The sequence below is a fragment of the Pseudonaja textilis genome, chromosome 2, assembly GCF_049901715.1.
Source record: "Pseudonaja textilis isolate UNSWEBS1 chromosome 2, rPseTex1.2, whole genome shotgun sequence".
In the NCBI taxonomy this organism is placed as follows: domain Eukaryota; kingdom Metazoa; phylum Chordata; class Lepidosauria; order Squamata; family Elapidae; genus Pseudonaja; species Pseudonaja textilis.
In genome coordinates this window covers 8,480,304-8,485,529 of record NC_141991.1, presented here as the reverse complement: position 1 = coordinate 8,485,529, position 5,226 = coordinate 8,480,304, and positions in this window count along the sequence as shown.

Below are 5,226 nucleotides of genomic sequence, written 5' to 3'. Positions count from 1 at the left end.
AGCACGCTCTGTTGTGCCTCAGTTTCTCTTTCTCCGTTTGCAGTTTGGGAGGGCAGCTCCCAAGTGGATTTCTTTGAAGACTTTGGGCCTCGCCGGTCACTGGTGTGAAAGCTGCGACTCCAATTTCTGGGACATTTGATCAAGGGTTTCTCAGGCAGTGGTGGGATTCAATTTTTTTTTACTGCCGGTTCTGTGGGTGTGGCTTGGTGGACGTGGCAGGGGAAGGATACTGTAAAATCACCAGTCAGAGGTGGGATTTGCCGGTTCTCCGAACTACTCAACATTTCTGCTACCGGTTCTCTGGAACTGGTCAGAACCTGCTGAATACCCACTTCTGTTCTCAGGGGTCATTCACACAACGCTTCTAACCTGGGTGTCGAGTTACTACTATTGACCTCACCCCCTTCCTAAGAGGCTTATAGGGGGCGTGCATAAGCGCACCAATCGTGCCTACCGTTCCTGTCCTATTGTTTCTTTTTATTTTTCTTATAAGTATCTATCTCATGTATTCAAAACTATGTTTATTCTTATACCTGTATCTTGTAAGCGATTGACAAATCAAAATAAATACTAAAAAATTTTTTCTGGGCTTTGTCGTTTACATCAGTGGTCCCCAACCACCGGGCCCTGGACCGGTACTGGTCTGTGGATCATTTTGTACCGGGCCGCTGTGGTGGTCTGACAATTGAAAAATGGGAGACGCAGGGAAACGTCTGAGCAATTGCCAGCCCCGAGAGCACTCGGGTAGCAGTATTTATTAAGAAAAATGCAAGTACAAAATCAAAACAATTACCTCAGCAGCATTATCTCAGCCAGGCCTCAGCGAAGGTGATAAAGTTCCCGTGAGAATATCCAGGCACCAAAGGTCTCATGGGAATGGCTCGGCTAGGTACTGTGAACCCCCACGCACATTCCTGGTCTCTAAGCTTTGCAGACCCCAACAGGATCAAATCACCCATCATAAAGACACTACTGCCCTCATGAGGAGCATTTGTGATACCCCCAGATCTTACAAAGCTGTACAAGAACTTGCAGAATATGATGAATATATTACCACAGCCGCCTACTTTGCTTGGGTGCCGCCATCTTGTTTCGAAGGTGCTTGAGAAAGTGCTTCCGGGTGAGCTTGTCGGTTGTCGGTTGTTGGAAAGTGGCGTTTGGGTGCTGAAGGAATCCTCACGCCTTAGTTTTGTCGAAGAGGGGGGGCGGTTTTGAACGAAGAGCCGTCCCGATGGCGGTGGAGTCTCGCATTACTCAGGAGGAGATTAAGAAAGAGCCCGAAAAGCCCATCGACCGCGAGAAGGTACAAAGGAGGAGTTGAAGGTGGCAGGGAGAAGCGGGGGATGGCTGGCTGGCCGGTCGCTCGGCTCACCTTGCCTTGGTCGTGCGTGCTGATGCCAGTACCGGGCCGTGGATCATTTTGTGATGCCAGTACCGGTCCGTTGTACAAAAAATGGTTGGGGGGCACTGCTTTACATCATCAGGCTTGAAATGTTGGGCTTGGACAACCTTGAACTACTCCACCTACGGTTGGACTTAAGCGTAGCGCACAAAATTATCTGCTACAATGTCCTACCACAGTCAATGACTACTTCAGCTTCAACCGCAACAATACAACAGCACACAACAGATACAAACTCAATATAAACTACTCCAAACTCAACTGCAGAAAGTACGACTTCAGCAACCAAGTGGTCAAGGCCTGGAATGCATTACCTGACTCTGTAGTTACATCCTCTAACCCCGACTCCTTTAACCTCAAACTATCCACTATTGACCTCACCCCATTCCTAAGAGGTCTGTAAGGGGCGTGTGCATAAGTGTACTGTTGTGCCTACCGTCCCTGTCCTATTGTCCCCATTTATTCATACCTATTTCCTATAATCTTACTCATGTTTATGCTTATATCTATTAATTTGCAAGTGATTGACAAAAAATAAAATAAAGTAAAATAATAAAATAAATAAAATAAAATAAATATAAAATAAACTAATAAAATAAATATTAAAATAAAATAATAAAATAAACTAATAAATAAAATAAATAAAATAATAAAATTAAATAAAATTAAAATAAAATAAAATAATAAAATAAATAAATAAATAAATAAAATATAAAATTAATAATAATAAAATAAAATAAATAAAATAAAATAAACTAATAAATTAAAATAATAATAAAATAAAAAAAATAAAATAAAATAAAATAAAATAAAATAAAATAAAATAAAGCGGCTGGATTTGCATCCCATGCTAAGCCCCAACCAAATAACCCAGATTAAAAATAATTACAGGGAGCGGATGGGCTGCTGGGGGCCCACAGGAGTTCGGGAGAGCCCTTAGCTAAATTTTGGTGCACTTCAGAGAACCCCGGACTCCCACTCCTGGCTGGCCCTGCCCACCCCCTCCCAGGAGTCCCCACGTGGCCCGTTTTGGATGCAGGTAAGTACAGGGCGCATGAGGAGGCTCTGGGAGGGTGAAAAAAAGGCCTCCTGGAACTTCGGGAAGGCCGGAAATGGGCCTGTTTCCAGCTTCCAGAGAGCCTCCGGCGGGCCACAGGGAGGCCGTTTTCACCCTCCCGGAGGCTCGAGAAAAGCCTCCAGAGCCAGGGAAGGACAAATATGCCCCCGCCCCCACTGTGATGCAGGAGGCTGATTAGGCCATGCCCACCACAGCCACTCCTGCCCAGCCACCGGGCACCGAACCCTTTACTAAGATTTTGTGAAGCCCACCCTCTGATTAGAAGATAGGCTCAAGATCCAGATGGACCTTGACAGACTCGAACACTGGGCCGTATCTAACAAAATGAAATTCAATGTAGAGAAAAGTAAAGTCTTACACTTCGGCAAGAAAAACCAAAAGGACACACGTGGACTGGGTAAAACCAGGCTTAACAGCAGTAACTGTGAGAGGGAACTTTGAGTCTTAGTGGACAACCAGCTAAATAGGAGCCAGCCGTGTGCAGCAGCAGCCAAAAAAGCTAATGCAATCCTAAGTTGCATTAACAGAGGGATACAGTCGAGATCAAGGGAAGTACTAATACCACTCTATAAAGCCTTAGTAAGACCACACCTAGAGTACTGCATCCAGTTTTTTCCACCATATTATAAAAAAGATGTTGAGGCTCTAGAAAAAGTACAGAGAAGAGCAACCAAGATGATTAGGGGATTGGAGACTAAAACATATGAAGAAGGGTTACAGGAACTAGGCATGGCTAGTCTAGTGAAGAGAAGGACCAGGGGAGACATGATAGCGGTCTTCCAATATTTGAGGGGCTGCCTCAGAGAGGAAGGGGTCAAACTATTTTCTAAAGCACCCGAAGGCCAGACAAGAAGTAATGGGTGGAAACTGAACAGGGAGAGATTTAACCTGGAAATAAGGAGAAACTTTCTGACAGTGAGAACAATCAACCAATGGAACAGAAGTTGCCCTCGGAAGTTGTGGGAACGCCATCACTTGAGACTTTCAAGGAGAGATTGGACTACCATCTGTCAGAAATGGTGTAGGGCCTCCCCCCTTCCAACTCTCTTAATCTGTAAATGATTGTGTGCCGTCGAGTCATTATCGACTCTTATCGACCGCACAGAGATTCTCCAAGACAATCTGTCCCTATCCCATCCTAACGGCCCTATCCTAATGCTTTAACCCTCCCCACGAGGCCCCCCATGGCAATCGGTCCTTCCCCCTTCCTTGAGGTTGTCCTCTTTCCGAGACAAAGCCGAGATTCCCGCCACGGCCGATCATTGCATCTCTCCACCTCCAGGGGTCGCTACTAAGCTTCTCCACAGTTGGCAGGGAAATTCCCCGCTTGCTCTGTCAACCTCCGCCACCGAAGCCACATAGCAACTGCTGACGCAAGGACATTCTCTTCAGCCATTGGCTGGGTGATCCCATACTGGGGGTTTGCCGTCCCTCCATCCCTCCTAACCCGGTGCCAACGCTCCCAGTGGAAGAAATGCGGGTTCAAACTTGGAGGGCGAATTCAGGATTAGAATAGAGCGGGAAGGGACCTTCGAGGTCTTCTAGTCCACCCCCCTGCTCAGGCAGGAAATCCCACACCATTCCACACAATAAACTTCTCAGTCGTGTTTAAAGAGTTCAAGGAAATTCAGCCCAGGATCCATACACACCTGTGCAGCAGCCTGACGGGACCCACAGAAGCCTCAGAGCAGAGAAAGCCATTAGGAGCTCTAAGGTGGCCTCCGTGAGTAACAAAAGAACAGAGTTGGAAGGGACCTTGGAGGCCTTCTAGTCCACCCCCCTGCTCAGGCAGGAAACCCTTATACCATTTCAGACAAAGGGTTGTCCAATCTCTTCTTAAAAATTCCAGTGTTGGAGCATTCACAACTTCTGGAGGGAAGTTGTTCCATACTCTGATCTGGAGGAAGCGTTCCAATATCTAACGGTTTTCCACAAAGAAGAGAGAGTCAAGCTATTGTCCAAAGCACCTGAGGACAAAACAAGAAGCAACGGATGGAAAATAATCAAGTAGAAAAGCAGCGTGAGGAGAAATTTGTTCATCACTTGAGATTTTCAAGAAGAGATTCGAATTAGAATTCTTTTATTGGCCAAGTGTGATTGGACACACAAGGAATTTGTCTTGGTGCAAATGCTCTCGGTGTACATAAAAGAAAAGGATACATCCGTCAAGAGTCCGGAATCATAAGGTAAGATACTTAGTGATAGTCATAGGCTACAATAAGCAATCAAATCATACTAGGAAACAGTCAATATAAATTTTAAGGTACAAATAACAAGGTTACAGCCATACAGTCACAAGTGGGAGGGGATGGGTGATAAGGAGCGATGAGAAGATTAACAGTAATAGTAGTGCGGACTTTGTAAATAGTGGGACCGCGTTGAGGGAATTATTTGTTTAGCAAAGTGATGGTGTTTGGGGAAAAAACTGTTCTTGTGTCTAGATGTTCTGGTCACAAGAACAGTTTTTTTCCCCAAAAGCCATCACTCTGCTAAACAAATAATTCCCTCAACACTGTCCAACTATTTACAAAGTCCGCACTACTATTGGTCTGCTATTTGTTGGAAATGGTGTAGGGCAGTGATGGCTAACCTTTTCAGCTTGGTGTGTTGAAAATCGGGAAAAAGTGTAGCCTTTTATTAGCCTTTAGTAACCTGTTATTCTGTTGTGTGCGTGTCAATCCATGAACACCCGAGATGTCAGAGTTCCAGCAAACTTCCATTCCAATCAATAACGCCAAGACCGACA